Source organism: Giraffa tippelskirchi, chromosome 12 (assembly GCF_054371585.1).
Source record: "Giraffa tippelskirchi isolate mGirTip1 chromosome 12, T2T-mGirTip1v1.2.pri, whole genome shotgun sequence".
In the NCBI taxonomy this organism is placed as follows: domain Eukaryota; kingdom Metazoa; phylum Chordata; class Mammalia; order Artiodactyla; family Giraffidae; genus Giraffa; species Giraffa tippelskirchi.
In genome coordinates, this window is record NC_137286.1 from 144,482,639 (window position 1) to 144,502,357 (window position 19,719).

Sequence of the window (19,719 nt, forward strand, 5' to 3'; positions counted from 1 at the left end):
ATAGCCCATGTCCCTTTGTGTATTACGGCAGAAAATCGAGTCTTTTATGGGGTTTCTCTCCCCACGTCTTCCTGGGAATCTCTAGAAAATGCTTACATGGCCCACAACTTTGTATGTCATAGTTGCCCACTGCCCTTCGGCAAAGCATCTGCCTCTGGACGCCCACTGGGCACTTCTCAATGCTCGTCCTTTCTTTTTGTCCTGGCTTTCTTGGGCGGATGATCCCACCCCACGCACCCGCCCCCCACACACACCGCACTATGCAGCATCCCTTCAAGGCTGGATCTGCCCCATGGTCCCCAGCAACACAGGTAAAATCAGGCTCTCACTGGGCATGAGTTTCACTGAAGCCTACAGGACACAAAAGACATAGCCAAGTAGGGGGAAAAAAAAATCCAACTAGTCAACTGTCTAGTGCATGATGCTGCTTAATAAACAGCCGGGAAGCTCAGAGGCTGGCCACGGTGACTACTCAGTTCTTGTTTGCGGCCCTGCTGGTCTGCGGTAGCTCACGCAGAGGCTGCTGGGATCAGGTTCTGAGCTGTGATTTAGATCCAGTTCACTCACATGCAGAACCCACCTGCCAATGCAGGAGACATAAGAGAGACGGATTCGATCCCTGGGTTGGGAAGATCCCCTAGAGGAGGGTTTGGCAACCCACTACAGTATACTTGCCTGGAGAATCCCAAGGACAGAGAAACCAGGGGGGCCACAGCCTATGGGGTCGCAAAGAGTTGGACGCGACTGAGGTGACTTAGCACACACAGACTCACACCTGCCTGTTTCTCTTCGTGCTGGGATCCCGGGTGACACAGGGCATGTTCCTCTTGTGATGCATGGCAGAGACACAGGAGGCCAAGACCTATCACAAAGGTCACTTAAAGCCATTGTCACATCATGTTTGCTAAATAGCGATTGGCAGAAGCAAGTTTCAATCAACAAGTCCAGAGGCAACAGTTGGGTCAAAGGATGTGCAGTTAACCTGCCCTCCTGGAGGGTCTATGAAGTTATGGAGCAAAGGAGCCAGGGGTCATCCTATCACTGTAGAGAGTGAAGAGTCCAGAACAGTAAAGTGAGTATCACCTCTGACCACTCTGAGACTTATCAGGCTAAGCCCCTTCCACAGGGGTTTCAATAAAGGTCATATCACCCGACCCCATTTTTTTGGCAAACTGTAAGGCCCAAATTACCAGTGGAAGTGTCTTTAATAGATTTATTGACAAAAAGCTATTTGTCGTGTCCAGAGAAGAGTAAATAAAGTGTGTTAGTTGCTCAGTCATGCCCAACTCTTTTGTGACCCCATGGACTATAGTCCACCAAGCTCCTTTCTCCATGGGATTCTCCAGGTAAGAATACTGGAGTGGGTTGCCATGCCTTCCTCTAGAGGATCTTCCCAATCCAGAGACTGAACCCAGATCTCCTGCATTACAAGCAGGTTCTTTACTCTCTAAGCCACCAGGGAATCCCCTGGAGAAGGTAAGTGTTTTCCTAAGAGAAGAAGCATCCCATGATGGAACCCATGATGGAGCATGAAGAAAGTCTTTTACAATGTTTAACAGACCATGTTGCATATTTCATTCCTGATTTTTTGCCAAACTCACTTGTTTCTGGAAAAAAAAGTTTGTTTTGTGCAACCATATACCTCGCTGTTTTGCTTTGCTTTGTTTTTCCCTTCTTTCTGAAACAAACGAAAAGTGACTGCACAGTAGTGAGTTCAAGCTACTCCGGAAAGAGATACCTTGTTGGCTGGCTGCACTGACTGTTTGTTTTTTTAATTCTGTTCTTTGATATGTCCAAGAAATATTGAAACACCTAGCCTCAGCCAGGATTTCCCATTGCAAAATGTTTCAAGTAACAGGTTTGCAAAAGAATTTGGCTAATTTAGGAAACCTCAAGGGGCATTTGGGCTTCCCTCGTGGCTCAGACGGTAAAGAATCTGCCTGCAATGCGTGAGACCTGCCTTTGATCCCTAGGTTGGGAAGATCCCCTGGAGAAGGAAATGGCAACCTACTCCAGTATTCCTGCCTGAAGAATCCCCATGGACAGAGGAGATTGGCAGGCTGCAGTCTATGGGGTCACAAAGAGTCAGACACAGACTGAGAGATTAAGCAGCAGCAGCAGCAAGACCCATATAGGCTGACGGAGGCCAGCAAAGGTAGGTGAGAACAAATGCTACACGGATGATACTGGAAACTCTCCAGGGCTGGGGGGATTTTTGATTCTCTGGATCCATTAGGAAATGAGCCCATCTGTAGTCAAGTGACTTTTATGGGCAGATTGTCTGCACAAAACACATATGAACAGAGAAAAGTGGTTTTGAGAATGAGAGGCACTTTCAGTAAAGTATAGAAATGACCTATTGTTGCTGTTGTTCAGTCACTAAGTCCTGTCTGAGTCTTTGCCACCCCATGGACTGCCCATGCCAGGCTTCCCTGTCCTTCACTATTTCCTGGAGTTTGCTCCAACTCATGTCCACTGAGATAGTGATGTCATCTAACATCTTATCCTCTGTCGCCCACTTCTCCTCTTGCCCTCAGTCTTTCCCAGCATCAAGGTCTTTTCCAATGAGTTGACTCTTCGCATCAGGTGGCCAAAGTACTGAAGCGTCAGCTTCAGCATCGGTCCTTGCTAAGAGGAGGTTATCTCCGGAGAACATGTTCAAAGGTACCCAGTTATGCTCTTGGTAGTTTGAGGGTTCCCAGACTAGTCAATTCCTGTTACCATGTGTTTGTTCTTCCTTAAACTTGCGGTGCTACCCAAGTACCTTGGATAATCATTGTGGAGCCTTGAGCTGTATCACATTGACTCACAGTCAAATTTACAATAAAACACAATGGTTGTATCATATACTTAAACACACTCAAACCAGCCAAACGGAAAAAAAATAAAATAAAATGGGAAATACATAAAATTCAGAACCAAATAAAATAATTTTATTTTATGTATTTCCCATTTTCTTTCTTTTTTTTTTCCGTTTGGCTGGTTTGAGTGTCTTTAAGTATATGATACAACCATTGTGGGTTTTGTTTTCACTAAGGGTGAAAAGATTTGTGTTAGTGAACAAGGGAGGTGTTTATGAACACAAAGCCAGGGGTGAATAATAGCAATATTTAAGATTTTAAAATATCCGTGGACTAAAAGCAATAAATATGTAACATAAAATTTAAATATTTCATACGAATGAAATTATTAAAAATTACTTTTATGAAAGTTTAAATCATTTTCAGAAAAAATATTTACATTATCTACATGGTTATATTTATATTTTATTATCCCATCAGCAATAATTTCTGCTTTTGTTAAAACATAAAAACAGATCATTCTGAGACCATTCAGTGTTGGTACACTCACAGGTGGTTTTCCTAGTGATCAGATATACTCCTTGGAAAATAAATAGATATATTTTGGCTCCAAAACATAGTAAGTTTTCTGAAAATTGTTGTTACAACCTTCTCCATGTGTGGTTGAGATCCACTGAAAACTCTGTTTCTCAGGAAGAGGGCTGGAGGTTGCGGGCCATGAGAGGTTCAACAAAACAGACAAGGCTGGTCTCAGAAGGGTCCCTAAGTGGTACCAAGGAGGGAGACACTGGAGGAATTAAAGCATCAAGAAGTAACCTCAGATTATATTTCACAAAAGGAGCACAGAACAGAGATGTATAAACTGCAGTTGAGGGAAAATGATATCTTAAGTAGAAAAAAAATGAGAACGGAGGTGAAGGAAATTGAGTTACCATGTAGGGAAAAAAAAGATCCAGGCTTTGTTTTGTTTTCTCCATAACCATACCCTCTTCAAAACTAAGACTCCTTCATGCAACAGACCGGATGCCCTCCTTCAGCAACGTCAGTGGGCGAACCGCAGCTCGAAGAGAGACAGGTATCTGACAGCCATGCCTATGCCAAGCGGAGAGGCGTGATTTCCTCAAATGGGCGGATCTTGATTTTTCCTTCCTGTCTGCTAGGGAAACTTTGACAGGCTGCCTGCTCGGAGGCACTGGTCAGTGGATGATAGTGGTAATTTGGTGAAAATCAGCAATTAGTCATGCCTGGCATAGTGAAAGAAATAAAATTGGGCAGAAAAGTGAAAAGACATGAAGTATGAATTGCAAAACGCGAAAGCAAAGAGGCTGTTTTCCCATGAATTCACCAAGAGGATAAGCAAAGAGCATTTCCATATGCCTGCTTCCTAAACACAGCCCCACGGCTGGGAAGCTGAGGGGACTATTCCAGTCACCTGCAGAGAACGTGCGACATTCCTTTCCTTGTGTGAGCTGACGTTTTACAGAAATGCACGTATAATTGTGTTCTTTAGGGTGCCTAAAGATATCACTTAATCTGCAAGAACAGACTCTTCTAAATTGTGACACTCAATTCCTATTCTTCCTTGTTTGCCAAAAAGTCCATGTTTGTCATTTCTCTCCACATACTCTTCCTTCTCCTGATTGCTCTCTCTTTCTGCTTTATTAAGTTTCTTCAAGTAGTCACTAAGGGACTTGCAAAGATATTTTGGAAATCATTTTCCCCCATTTTAACAGAATTTCACATTCAAGTTGGTCTCCCAAGTGACTGTCCTTTTTTGCAGACATGTGGCTTTTCTCTCCTACGCTAGCTAACATTCCAGATGGAGATCATGGGTTTTGCAGCTGATCAGCCTTGACCATGAAGGACCTTGACCGTGAACTGAAGGGTCCTTGCATTATTCATCGGCATATTCTTGGGCATATTTGAAACGGATCATTTTATTCAAGGCCATGATCATAAAGTTGTGTGTATAAAATGTCATCAGTGTAAGTGATGATATATTTCACAGTCTTTCTTCCTGGTTCTCTGGGTGCTTTTTCATAGGTGGGAAATGGTAAAACATCTCTGCAGTGATTCATTTTCTGTATTTACAGTCCATGACAGAAAATATTCTTTGCATAGATCACCAGATCCAAAGAAACTCTCAAGTGTGACGTCTACTACCCACAGTGTGTGGGCACACCCAACAGTTTTTCCCCAAATTTTCATATAGTGTCTTAATGTCATCATATTAAAAATGTTTTCTCATATGAATGTCTAAATAAAATGTATATACAGTTGAACTCAATTATGAAAAGAGAATATGTTGGATTGTTATTTGAAATTAGAACTTATAGTTCTAAAAGTTACTGAATTATTTCAATCAGACATCTATGCCTTCATCTTTTGGTTCCTAAATCTTGATTTTACTCTAGAGGAAAAAATAACAAAATCAAATATATGTAGTAAACTAATGAGATATATATATACATAAATATATGTATATATATATATATATATATATATATAGCTTCCCAAGTGGCATTAGTAGTAAAGAACTCGCTTGCTAATGCAGGAGACTTGAGAGACACAAGTTTGTTCTCTGGGTCGGGAAGATCCCTTGGAGGAGGGCATGGCAACCCACTCCAGTATTCTCGCCTGGAGAATCCCATGGACAGAAGAGCCTGTCAGGCTACAGTCCATGTGGCCGCACAGAGTTGGACACGACTGAAGTGACTTAGCATAGACGCACGTGTGTGTGTGTATGTTTACATGTATATATCCAAATACTTAATATTAGTCCTTCTAAATAAGAAGTTATTTGCTCTAAAGAATATTGAAGGTCTACAAAATTTCTTTCAAACTGTAAAAAGTGGTAATTTATACTTAAATGTCTTGAATATTTCAAGACAAATGTTGTCATCTAAGCCTATGCTCTAAAAATGTCTATAAAAGAGCTTAGTACCTCTTGTGTAATACTGTATGCATTGCATTTTGTTACACTTATTATACAAATTGAAATGAATAATAATTTGCAGTTTTGCATCCCATGAATATTTTTTAGTATTCTCCAGCAGTAGTTAATATGCTAACCAACTTTTCTGAAAGGCATGCAGATGTAGAAGAAATCTATCTGGGGACTTTAATTATCACCTTGTCAAATCCAAATTATTATCTCGTGAGTTCATTTCCATAAACTATCCCCTTTGCTGTGCCATGAGTTAACATGTGTCTACTTCCTCTTATCTTTTTTGTATCTATCTAGAGTCTCTAATCCTTTCAAAGGAGATACTTCTCATCAGATTTTGATCTTTACCATAAAGGATTTGGTCAGAAAAAAAAAATTATAAACACTTCATGTTGGTAGAAGAAAGATCTGTACAATGTATAAAATAGACTTACTATCAATAATGCCCACAAATCAGATTGAAAACTAAATTTTTATGGGAAGTATGAATTTAAGGGAAATATTGAAAAGAAGACACTATGATTTACTAGACATTGGAGAGAACATGAATGTTGCAATGTTGCAGGTTATTTCGGGAGTTAGAAGGTTTGCAGTAGCTACAAGATTAAGAAAATGCATGGGCTTTGTAACTTTTGCTGAGACATATCTTTTGGTGGAAAGTGGGAAGAGAGGCAAGAGAAATGATGTTTATGTTTCTCTTCCCAGGTCAAGATCAAGTTTTTCTAGACAGACAGTGAAGATAAAGGGTGAGGACAAGGGAAAGTAAAAGTGTATAGGACAAAGGAGACTTTTGTTCATCCCCTTAATGATTTGTAAAAGGGCAGAACTCAGCATTCAGATTTATCCAATTTATTACATCCTAAAATGCTTATCTTGAATTAAAACTGAAAGTTAGTACCTGTTTGAACACACCAGGCAGCTTTTATGATACAATGGATGGTAAACAAGACCTTGTTTTGACTTTCCTGTAATTTCAAAAGCTTTCATTGAAAATATTTAGTGTTATTTAGGGGGACCCCCAATAATTATTAAAATGTGTTAAAGTATAGCTTCAGATGTTTCAATAAGCATGGAAGCTAGAACCTCTATTATCACCTGTCATGCACCCACCCCACCCCCACCCTTCAAATTTACAAATGAAGAATTAAAACAGTGTACTTTAATTAATGAAGTGGTGGCAAAGAATTAGTGACTAAGCTAATGATCCCACTGCCAACAGATCCAAATCCAGAAATCTGTCTCACCTCCAGAGGTTTATCACAAAGCCTGATTTGCTGAGTTAAGTACCTGAAGCAGGACTGGGGTTTAATATCATTTATTCAAGGAGAGTGAATGTCAGGAAAAGTCTATTGTGCTGAGGAAAATCACAAGTCTTTCTGAAGAGAGTCCCTTTAAATGAATGGGGAAAAAAGGCCAAAAAAGATTTACGTTAGAAAAAATGCAAGGCAGTCAACGGTAACCAGGACCATAAGCCAGACAAAATCAATCTAATGGTCTTTCTCGAAAAGGACTTGGCTTCCATCCACTCAGAATTCTTCAATGGTCATTATTAGATATCCACTTCAGAGATACATTTGGAGAGGATCCCTTCGATTTAAAGTGATAAATCAAAGTAATAGAAATACTCTTTAAACAAACAGGACAATCAGTAAAGAAGAAATCTAGTACTATATAACTCTCTTCTGTTAAAACTAACATACTTCTCTTGCCGTGGTTTTATCGGGCAAAAACATGTAAATTTCTACCCTGCACCACCCGCTTACCTGTTCAACATTTCTTCATTGTATAAGTATGTTGACTGACATTTTCTCTCGTTCCTTCTTGAGAAGCTGTCTAATTCTCCCAAATATTGTTGGAAGAATCGCTATGCAGTTTCTCTTTCCAGGCAGCCAGGTCATTAGTGAACATACTTAGGTATCAAGAGGAGCAGAAGTTAGTGTTGTCACCGGGGTTGCAAAGGCCACTATTCTTACTCATAAGCCAGTCAACTCCTCGACAGAGTTGCGTATCAGGTCTTGTTTCAAATTTTAAATAAGTAAATAAAACTCTGTCTTCCCATCTGAAAACAAGTCAGCCCAGTACACTACTGCAAGCAGCTTCTCTATTTTTCCTAAAGGAACGTGTATAAGCATTTGGGAGGCAAATACCATATCTTCCTGACATTTTCATGAGCAAACTTCTGTGTGGCTTGCCAAGAAAACTCCTTTTAAAAAATTCTGCAACTTCATCTTCTTAATCTGTCTTCTCATTTTATTATTTCTCTTTCTCCTTTCCCAAATTTCCAGACTCTCACTTATTTTTCCCATGCTGACTCTTACATTATGTGAAACCATTGCCCTGTTGTTTTACACGCTGCACACAGTGAATGAGCCACGAGTGAACTATAAACAAGCACCCAAGTTAGGTCTGCAATCCCAAACTGAAGGAGAAACTGGGAGAAGAATTAAAATGGCTCAAGCCACACTTCTTGGGCACACAATACTCTTTCACATTCCCAACCATCAAAATGCATTTAAAACATTTTATGAGCAGGTAAGAAACTCTGAAACCAATTGTTCTTGCTGTGTTGAGTGTAGAGGAAATAATGCCGGTATGGAGCATATTGAGTTGGAAGAGATAGGAAACCCAGGACTTCTTTGGAAGCACTTCTGATGGGGGAGATGAAATGAGGCACAAACTTTTAAATTGTTGCTGTTACCCACAGCAGAGCAGGGCCAAAGGGGGTGCGGGTGAAAAGTGTGATTTCCTTAATTTAATTTAGCCGGATAGGCATTTGAGATATTTATCTTTAACTACATCCGAGACTAATAATTACAACAAATACGGGCATATACGGCTGAGATAAATAAAAACAGCTGTGGATGCATCTGAACGTGCAAAAATAATAGAGCTGTCACCTGTGTCACTTTTAAATTAAAGCTTTGCTAACATGGTCCTTTGTAATTCTGAGCCAAGTGGTACTTTCAGGGCACATGTTGCAGAGGCAGCCATGAAATGTTTAATCCACATTCAGGGTGCTGATAACTTGTAGTCTGCCCTATTCTTTAGCTGCTCTGTGGTGTAAAGAGAACCATTGATTTCTGCCAACTGACAAGCAATCAAGCATAAAAAACTAGTAGCAGACGTACCCATGGAGTAATTCCTGCTAATTCTTGCCCCGGGGTCCTTTCTGTAAGGAAACCATTGATTTCAACTTGTTTAGGTGGATTTTCCAAAGTGATCTCTTTAAGAGAAAGTTTATATTCTAGACTGTCTCAAAAAAGGAACCCAAATTAAATTGCATGAAACTGGTGAAACGAATCAAACATCTCAAGTTTTCCAGGTGGAGATTTTGCCTCGGGTTTGTTTAGTTTACGGAGGGTTTAAGGCAAACAGAGGACCAAAAAAAAAAAAAAAAAAAAGCACAAAAAAAGGTTTTTTTTGACATTTAATGGATGACCTCAGAATGATTTTATTTATTTTTTTCTAGTCTGTAAAGTGGCTGCATGTTTTTTTTTTTCCTTTTTTTTAACATAAATTTATTTATTTTAATTGGAGGCTAATTACTTTACAATATTGTAGTAGTTTTGCCATACATTGACATGAATCTGTCACGAGTGTACATGTGTCCCTCATCCTGAACCTGCCTCCCACCTCCCTCCCCATCCCTTCCCTCAGGGTCATCCCAGTGCTCCAGCCCCGAGCACCCTGTATCATGCATGGAACCTGGACTGGCGATTCGTTTCACATATGATAATATACATGTTTCAGTGCTATTCTCCCAAATCATCCCACCCTCGCCCTCCCCACAGAGTCCAAAAGACTGTTCTATACATCTGTGTCTCTTTTGCTGTCTCATATACAGGGTTATCGTTACCATCTTTCTAAATTCCGTATATATGCATTAGTATACTGTATTGGTGCTTTTCTTTCGGCTTACTTCACTCTGTATAATAGGCTCCAGTTTCACCTGCCTCATTAGAACTGATACAAATGTATTCTTTTTAATGGCTGAGTAATATTCCATTGTGCGTATGCACCACAGCTTCCTTATCCATTCGTCTGCTGATGGACATCTAGGTTGCTCCCATGTCCTGGCTATTGTAAACAGTGCTGCAGTGAACACTGGGGTACACGTGTCTCTTTCATTTCTGGTTTCCTCGGTGTGTATGCCCAGCAGTGGGATTGCTGGGTCATATGGCAGTTCTATTTCCAGTTTTTTAAGGAATCTTCACACTGTTCTCCACAGTGGCTGTACTAGTTTGCATCCCCAGCAACAGTGTAAGAGGGTTTCCTTTTCTCCACACCCTCTCCAGCATTTATTGCTTGTAGACTTTTGGATAGCAGCCATTCTGACTGGTGTATGATGAAAAGGAGAATGCCTTTAAATTGAGCTGATGAAAATAATTTTAAGTAGTAAGGATAACTTAGAGTACTTTTACATTTGTTGCTTTAAAGGGAAAGAAAAGCCTAAGAAAAAAATATTTACAAACATTCAGTATGTGGACAACTCCAGAGAAGCAGTCTTAGGGATATTCAAAAGGAAAACATCAAGACTCTGGTAAAAAAGCAAATGTTAAATAACATTCACTGAAGTGTGTGCATGGGGGAGTGCACCATATTTATCTATAGGTGCCTCTGGGATATAAATTAATATTCAAATTTTTAAAATTTAGGGAGATAAGCTGTGTAGGTTTTCATAAATTCTTGATTTTTATCCCCTTCACACCTACGTGAGAAGTGCCAGAAAAGAGCTGTAGGCCATCAGGAAGATATGGTTGGGTGTGCTCAGGACAGGAAGCGCATGAGGTCAGCGGATGCTGCTGGAAGCTGATCAGTAACAAGTGGGGGGCTCACTCCATCAAAACATTATAAGGGGAGGGGGACGCACTGGGAGACGCGCACTGACAAGTGCACGCAGCCATGTGTCCGTCCTCAAGGCAACCAGCCCTGAGTGTTCAGTGTAAGGACTGATGCTGAGGCTGAAGCTCCAATACTCTGGCCACCTGATGTGAAGAGCCGACTGGTTAGAAAAGACCCTGATGCTGGGAAAGACTGAAGGCAAGAGGAGAAGGGGACGACAGAGGATGAGATGGTTGGGTGGCATCACCACCTCAGTGGACAGGAGTTTGAGCAAGCTCCGGTAGAGAGCGAAGGACAAGGGAGCCTGGTGTGTTACAGTCCGTGGGGTCACAAAGAGTCAGACACGACTGAGCGACTGAACAACAACACTGTAAAACACACAACTAGTGGGGAGCTGCTGCACAACTCAGCGAGCTCAGCTCAGTGCTCTGTGATGACCCAGAGCGGTGGCGTAGGGGAAGTCCAAGACGAAGGGCACATCTGTGTACATACAGCTGATCCACTTAGTTGTACAGCAGAAACCAATACATTGTAAAGCAATTACCATAAGCAAAAAAAACCCTACAGGATTCATAGCTGTTTATTTCACCTATAAAATCACTGTGACATTTAAATTCACAATGGTCAGAGTTTACCGAGTAATTATTATCATGTTCTTGGCATTATAAGTGATTTCTTGTTTATTTCTCACAATAATCATACAACACACAGTATTGTTATTGTCCCCTTTGTACAGAGAAAGACATCAAGTCAACGATAAGTCTGGTATCTTGTTCGAGGAGAACAGCTATGAAGTGGTAGAACTTGGATTTGACCACTCCTGCCGCTGCGTTTAAGCACTGAAACACCGGTTATCAGAGTGTGGTCAACCAGCAGCATCAGCAGCACCTGAGGACCTGTTGAAAACTGAGATTCTCCCAAAATCTACCAACATGGAACTCTAGGAGCAAAGCCTCCGAGACCCTCCAAGTGGTGCTGATGAACTTTCTCATGGAGAAGTGCCCCGGATTCCACCTCCACCAGCACCGTATGAGCAGACTGGTGACCGGACAGGTGTTCACTTGGCCAACTGAAAGAGCTCTTCATTAGATGAGACACCAAGTAGACAGGGCCTCTTTGCCAATTATCTTAATTCTTACCCCACTGAATCAGTAATGATAATCTCTTTGTACGGACATGATGCGCTAGAGAGAAAAGAAGCTGCCTCTTCAGAAAGCAGAGAACAAAACAAATAATAAACGTCAAAAAGATGCTTTTTGAAACTGTGAAGCATTTTCTGAGCCTTGGTCATTCTGCATTAACCACATATTCCAGAATATTAGCCCACTGAAAATTCAAAAAGAAGTTCATTGAGATAGCTTCCCTAACAAAATATGACATGTGTAAAATCACTGGAAAATATGCCAAGTGCCTGTCAGGTGCTGAATTTGCCCAACTGATTCCAAACGCTCTAGAAATTCAGAGGTGACTGTGCACGCAGAAGGGAAGAGAAAGATGCATGGACGTTGAGTTAAGCCTTTATAAATAACAGTATGCGACTACACTCAGACTTTGTCCTCTGTGACGGTTAGTTTTAGGCCAAGGTGACAAGGCTGTGGTGCCCGGTTGCTGTCAAATGTGATCACAGATGTGGCTGTGAGGGTATTTTGTAGATGTGATGAACAATTACAGTCAGTTGACTTTATGTAAAGGAGACGTCCTTCTATCATGTGGGTGGGTCTTGTCCAATTAGTTGAAAATATTAAAAGCAAAATCCAAGGGTTCCCAGAAAAGGAGAAATTCTACCTCCAGACACTTCCCTAGACAGCCTGCCTGAGATTCCAGTTTGCTGGTCTGTCCTAGGGATTTTAGGTTTTCTAGTCTCCCCGCAAGGCTTCCCAGGTCACTCAGTGGTAAAGAACCTGCCCACAGGAGTCGCAGGAGATGCAGGCTCAATCTGAGTCAGGAAGATCCCCTGGAGGAGGAAATGGAAACCCGCTCCAGTATTATTGCTGGGATAATCCCATGGACAGAGGAACCTGGCAGGCCATAATCCATGGGGTTGCAAAGAGTTGGACACAATTGAATGAGTGAGCTCGAGTCTCCATCCATCCACCATATGAGCCAATTTCTTGCATAAATCTCTCCCTCCCTTTCTCTCTGATTGATTTTGTTCCTTTGGAGATCAACCCTGACTGATAGACTCTCAAAGCTCACAACTCCTTTTGGGTGGTTGTCCATTCTCATTTAGTTTATTCTGTGTCCTAGTGCCCAGCACAACTCCTAGAATCCAAGCCATCAATTATTTTTCCTATGAGTTACTGCTGCTCATAATATGACTTGGCCTTGAAAGAAGCACCTGAGTAAAACTTGGGAATCACGAAGCTGGGAGAAATTCTTTTCAATCATGTCTGACCCTTTGCAACCCAACGGATTGGGGCTCACCAGGCCCTTCTGTCCGTGGGATTCTCCAGGCAAGAATACTGGGGTGGGTTGCCATTTCCTTCTCCAGGGCATCTTCCTGACCCTGGGTTCGAACTTGGGTCTCCTACAGTGCAGGCAGACTCTTTACCACCTGAGCCACCTAGGAAGCTCCTATAAGCACATAGACCTGGATTTGAATCTTGATTGAGCCTGTCCTCTTGGAGCCTCAATGAGCTGGGGTAAACAAACATCAGGAAGAGTGTCTACAGCACTGTAGCTGCTATGCAAATCTTAAAATTCTTGACACCAAGTCTTCATGGTGTTGTAATGTTAGCCCACAGACCACTGAGGATGAGGAAAAATACTCTGAAGCTTTTACACACCATGTTCCCCAGCTGGCTAACCACTTAATTCAGCATATACTATTTCTCTTAGTTATTAAATGAGGAGCAAATATTATGTAAGATTATGGAATCTGCCCGAGCTTTCCTACTAAGATGAGATTTAAATCCATGTCTTTCTAATCTCAAATATTATTTTGCTGTACTTCAGAGATGGATCCATCCTTTCAGCCATCCTGGGGTCCATTCTGTCGGTATCTATTCAGTGACTGACCAGCTGGCTGGTTTGACCTGTGAAATTGGTTCAGTTGCCGAGATTAAAAAGAGAGAGGCCTTTGAAATAATACCCAAATTCGAATGGTGAATATAGCTCAGATTTTCTCTCCTAATTAACCTTTCTAATTTGGATCACATGTGAAATTGGTTTTCAAAATGTGTTTAAAATAAAAATGGCCTTTCAACGGGTGCCTTCAAATCTTTAGGACTGATTTTTACATAATTTATACAGATCGTTTATGAGAAAAGCAAGATAATACAACAATAAATATATATATATGTATATGGGTGAATAGAATACCCTTTTGAATGTAGTCATCTTAAGATTAATTATGATATAAGCAAAGAATATAATTGTTTTCATGTCTTTAGAATGATAGTGCCAAAAATAATTGATCTAGAAAATGTTTATATTTTTACTTATTTTTGAAGGGTTGTAGCTCTATTTTCCTGAACAGGAATACATTTCCTTCTTCAATTGAGACATCTCTTAGAAAAAATACAATAAGTTTTACAAAAATCCTCAGGAAGCTGTGTAATATAAGAGCACAGACCACTTTTTAGATACAATAAATGAGTTTAGGGTCTAAATTTTAAGTCCAACTCTACCATTCACAAATAAAGTTCTCTCATTCCTTTTTTTTTCTTTTTTGGTTTTGCCATACATTGACATGAATCCGCCATGGGTGTACATGTGTTCGCCATCCTGAACCCCCTTCCCACTCCCTCCCCATCCCATCCCTCTGGGTCATCCCAGTGCACCAGCCCTGAGCACCCTGTCTCATCCATCGAACCTGGACTGGTGATTTGTTTCACATATAATATACATGTTTCAATGTTATTCTCCCAAATCATCCCACCCTCCCCTTCTCCCACAGAGCCCAAAAGATTGTTCTATACATCTGTGTCTCTTTTGCTGTCTCACATATAGGGTTATCGTTACCATCTTTCTAAATTCCATATATATGCGTTAGTATACTGTGTTGGTGTTTTTCTTTCTCGCTTACTTCACTCTGTATAATAGGCTCCAGTTTCATCCACCTCATTAGAACTGATTCAAATGTATTCTTTTTAATGGCTGAGTAATATTCCATTGTGTATATGTACTACAGCTTCCTTATCCATTCGTCTGCTGATGGACCTCTAGGTTGCTTCCATGTCCTGGCTATTATAATCAGTGCTGCGATCAACATTGGGGTCATTTCTCCAAGGAAGACATACAGATGGCTAACAAACACATGAAAAGATGCTCAACATCACTCATTATTAGAGAAATGCAAATCAAAACCACAATGAGGTACCATTTCACGCCAGTCAAAATGGCTGCTATCCAAAAGTCTACAAGCAATAAATGCTGGAGAGGGTGTGGAGAAAAGGAAACCCTCTTACACTGTTGGTGGGAATGCAAACTAGTACAGCCACTGTGGAGAACAGTGTGAAGATTCCTTAAAAAACTGGAAATAGAACTGCCCTATGACCCAGCAATCCCACTGCTGGGCATACACACCGAGGAAACCAGAATTGAAAGAGACACTTATACCCCGATGTTCATCGCAGCACTGTTTACAATAGCCAGGACGTGGAAGCAGCCTAGATGTCCATCAGCAGACAAATGGATAAGAAAGCTGTGTTATATACACACAATGGAATATTTCTCACTCCTTTTTGTATGCTTGCTCTCAGTTTCTCCATCTGTAAAATGGGAATAACATCTAGCTCACTGCTTTACTTAGAGCATTATTTCCCCAAATAGTGCCTCTCATAAGACACACCTAGGGTGATTTAAAAATATCACAAACCAATCAAACCAATCTGTGGATGAGACCCAGGCATTAGTTTAAAAAAAAAAAAAATGCTGTCCTCACTGTTTTTCAAACTTGGATGTACATTAGAATCTCCTGATAACTGACTAAAGCTGACTTCCCAGGAGCATGGTTTGAACACTAGTTAAACCAGTGTTTCTGTAAGTGCAACGTGCATAAGGAGGATCAGGTGGGTTTTTATTAAAATGCAGATTTTGACTCATCAGGTCTGGGGTGGGGCTGTATCTCTGACAGTCTCACGGCAATGCTGCTGCCACCAGGGCCCAGGACACACTCGTGAGGATCAGGGCGGAGAGTTAGAACACAGCGCCCCAGCTGGTTGCAGACAGACTGATCCCTCATCCCTGGCCAGTCACCTCCTTCACTCACTCATCCCTGTGCCAACATCACCCCCTTCTATCTGTTTCCTGATGCGAAGAAGTCTGGCAAGACCTGACTTGAATGTTTAAGTATATATCCAAAATTTCTGGGCTTCCCTGGTGGCTCAGTCAGTAAAGAATCCATCTGCAATGCAGGAAAATTGTGTTGTCCTTGGGACACTAAGATTCCCTGGAGAAGGAAATGGTAACCCACTCCAGTATTTTCTGTTCTGGAGAATTCCATGGATAGAGGAGCCTGGCAGGCTACATTTCATGGGGTCACAGAGTGTTGGACATGACTAAGCAACTAAACTACCACCACGAAATGTCTAAAAGTTACCAGCATATTGTAGCTACTAAATAAGTGCTCAATGGCATAAATTGAAAACTGCCTTCAAAATGAAACTGTAATAACATCCTAATTCTTTTTAACCCTGGGCCTGATCCAACCCCAGTCTGCCTACCCCTACTCCAATGATACCCACTTAGTGAGGACTTAGGTTTCCTGAAAGAAAAATGACCTGGGGGAGGAGTGCAAGGTCTCCTGTTTCATGCTGTGATAACACATATAATTCTAGGAGCCTGGGGTAGGTAGGGGTGATCTGAATATACCTTGCAGTTAAAGTTATGACCAACCTAGACAGTATATTAAAAAGCAGAGATCTCACTTTGCTAACAAAGGTCCGTCTAGTCAAGGCTATGGTTTTTCCAGTGGTCATGTATGGATGTGAGAGTTGGACTATAAGGAAATCTGAGCACTGAAGAATTGATGCTTTTGAACGGTGGTGTTGGAGAAGACTCTTGAGAGTCCCTTGGACTGCAAGGAGATCCAACCAGTCCATCCTAAAGGAGATCAGTCCTGCGTGTTCACTGGAAAGATTGATGTTGAAGCTGAAACTCCAATACTTTGGCCACCTGATGCGAAGAGCTGACATATTTGAAAAGACCCTGACGCTGGGAAAGATTGAGGGCAGGAGGAGAAGGGAACGACAGAGGATGAGATGGTCGGATGGCATCACCAACTCAATGGACATGAGTTTGGGTGAACTCCGGGAGTTGGTGATGGACAGGGAGGCCTGATGTGCTGTGGTTCATGCGGTCGCAAAGAGTCGGACATGACTGAGCGGCTGAACTGAACTGAACTGAACATTCATATCAAAACCTCTCTTAACAAGAGATCTCTGGAATCAGGAGGAACTCCCAGATGAAACCTGAAAGTTACATCTGCAACAGCAGCTTCCAGGGAGGGGTGTAAATCCTGAAACATCACAGAAGATCTCGGAATTGAAAAGGAATATCCCAGGTAATCTTGAGGTGTCTGGCAGTAGCTCTCCCACTAATCAGCTCTGTGTCCTCAGATAAATTACATAATCTGTTGAGTTCTCAATTATCCCACTTTTAAAGTGAAAGTAATATCTCCCCTGAATAATTCATAGGAATAGTATAAAAGAAAAAAAAAAACCAGATATCCTAGGTCTGAAAATTAAGGGGTGCTGCATAATAATACATTGTCATCATTATTATATATATTATTTATACTCAAACAGAATGGAATCAGCATGCTATTTAAATTGGTTTTCTCTTTGCTGCTAAATATATTCCTAGGTTACTCTGCATCAAAACTACTGTTCCAAAATAAATACAGGATGCGTTTTATGGTTATTTCTCATCCCTGATTGTGGAGAAATACCTTTCAATCTAGGTTTTTGTGATTAACTTCTGCTTATCATAAATACCAACACTGGTTCAGAGATTAAGCAGATTGCTACTATTTTAGCATAAACTTTCACTTGATAATTCCGAAGCATTTGAATGCCTATTAAAACTGCCAAGTTACCAACAATCTTTTCTATTTAAAAATAGGGATAAATTTATATTGTTATTGAAACACACATGAGTCATAGTTCCAGAAAATTCCTAAGATAATTTTAAGTTTAGATGTAGGGAAGGATTAATTTTACAATAATTAACTTAAGTTCTTAATCTTGTAGGGGGTAGCACAGAGGCAGCACCTTTATTTTCCTTAATTTTTTTTTTTACATATTAATACATCTTTCAGAGTTGAAACAGGTTGGTCCACAGGGGAAAGCATTTTTTTTTAATGTTACCATGACTTCATTGTCACATTTCCTATTTTTCACAGGACATCTAACTGTTCATATTTTTGTAGCATCAACCCAATGCTTATGCAAACAGTATAACTGCATTGACATGCTGCAACAGAGAGTTCTCAGTGACTTGTAATCGTGATCAACTAAAGCACTAGCTCAGATGGTAAAAAGCTCGCCTGCAATGCTGGAGACCCAGGTTCAATCCCTGGTCCATGAAGATCCCCTGGAGAAGGAAATGGCAACCCACTCCAGTATTCTTGCCTGGGAAATCCCATGGCCAGAGGAGCCTGGCGGGCTATAGTCCATGGGGCTGCAAAGAGCTGGACATGACTGAATGACTAACACTTTCAAAGCAAATGTCACTCAAAACTTTTTTTAAAGGGGTGGGATTCACTGCAAATAAAAATCCCACCAACACTTGCTATGGGCATGGTCATTTTACATTTCTCATGGAGGTGGAATCACTCGGTATTTGTGCCTAACTTTTATTTCACTTAACAAAATCTCTTCCAGGTTCCCCCATGTTGCCTCAGGGGCTAGCGGAGAGAGAAATTGGGAGTTATCAGTCAATGGCTAAAAGTTTCTCCTACACAAGCTAAGTTCTGGAGATTTATCGTACAACACATTCCTGTACATAACAATAAATAACAATACTGTATTGTGCACTCAATAATTTGTTCAGAGTTTAAATCTCACATTGAGTGTTCATATCACAATAAAAAAGATTTCTCTTGGAATGTTTTCATTTTAGCAATACCTCTTTGAAATTTGAGTTCATTGGAGAAAAAAACTCAATTGACAATTCTCAGGAGACTCCTCTGGAGTCTCAGTTAGCATGCAAACTCCTCAGTTAGTATGGCTGGAAAACATTTGAATGATGTATCCGACAGCTGTATGTCATAAAATGCAGTGTAAGGACTTGCCTCTGAATCCAGACACTTCAGAAATAATGATGCAAATTTCTATGGAATTTCTATGGAAACATCAGGAGAATATATCTATAGGACAAACTTCTTGAGAAACTGTTTTCTTTGGCGTCGGTGAGTTCAGGGCTTCTTCAGCTCACAGCTGGGACACCTTTTTGCTTTCACCTGAGCCTATGCATATATTCTTCCTTGGAAGAAAAGCTATGACCAACCTAGACAGCATATTGAAAAGCAGAGACATTACTTTGCCAACAAATGTCCGTCTAGTCAAAGTTATGGTTTTTTCTAGTAGTCATGTATGGATGTGAGAGTTTAACTATAAAGAAAGCTGAGCACCAAAGAATTGACACTTTTGTGCTGTGGTGTTGGAGAAGACTCTTGAGAGACCCTTGGACTGCAAGAAGATGAAACCAGTCAATCCTAAAGGAAATCAGTACTGAATATTCATCTGAAGGACTGATGCTGAAGTTGAAACTCCAATACTTTGGCCACCTGATGCAAAGAACTGACTCCTTGGAAAAGATCCTGATGTTGGGAAAGATTGAAGGCAGGAGGAGAAGAGGACGACAGAGGATGAGATGGTTGGATGGCATCACCGACTCAATGGACTGAGTTCGAGCAAGCTCCAGGATTTCGTGATGGACAAGGAAGCCTGGCATGCAGCAATCCATGGGGTCACAAAGAGTCAGACATGACTGAGCAACTGAACTGAACTGAATTGATGCATATATTTGGGGCTTCATTGGTGGCTAAGATGGTAAAGAATCTGCCTGCAATGCAGGAGACCTGGGTTCAATCCCTGGTCAGGAAGATCCTCTGCAAAAGGGAATGGCAGTTCACTCCAGTATTCTTGCTTGGAGAAGTCCATGGACAGAGGAGCCTGGTGGGTT

At 41.0% G+C, this 19,719-nt stretch overlaps 1 long non-coding RNA gene across 2 annotated transcripts; it reads left to right on the forward strand.

The window, feature by feature from the left end:
* The first annotated feature begins 940 nt into the window (after positions 1-940).
* Positions 941-11,859, forward strand: LOC145529116 (uncharacterized). 2 transcript variants are annotated; one of them, XR_014070935.1, is made up of 4 exons: positions 941-1,072; positions 1,974-2,155; positions 2,538-2,664; positions 11,327-11,859. It is a non-coding gene; the product is annotated as an uncharacterized LOC145529116 (long non-coding RNA). The 2 variants fall into 2 exon arrangements; XR_014070936.1 differs by lacking the exon at positions 11,327-11,859 and adding an exon at positions 4,609-4,779.
* Positions 11,860-19,719: the final 7,860 nt, after the last annotated feature.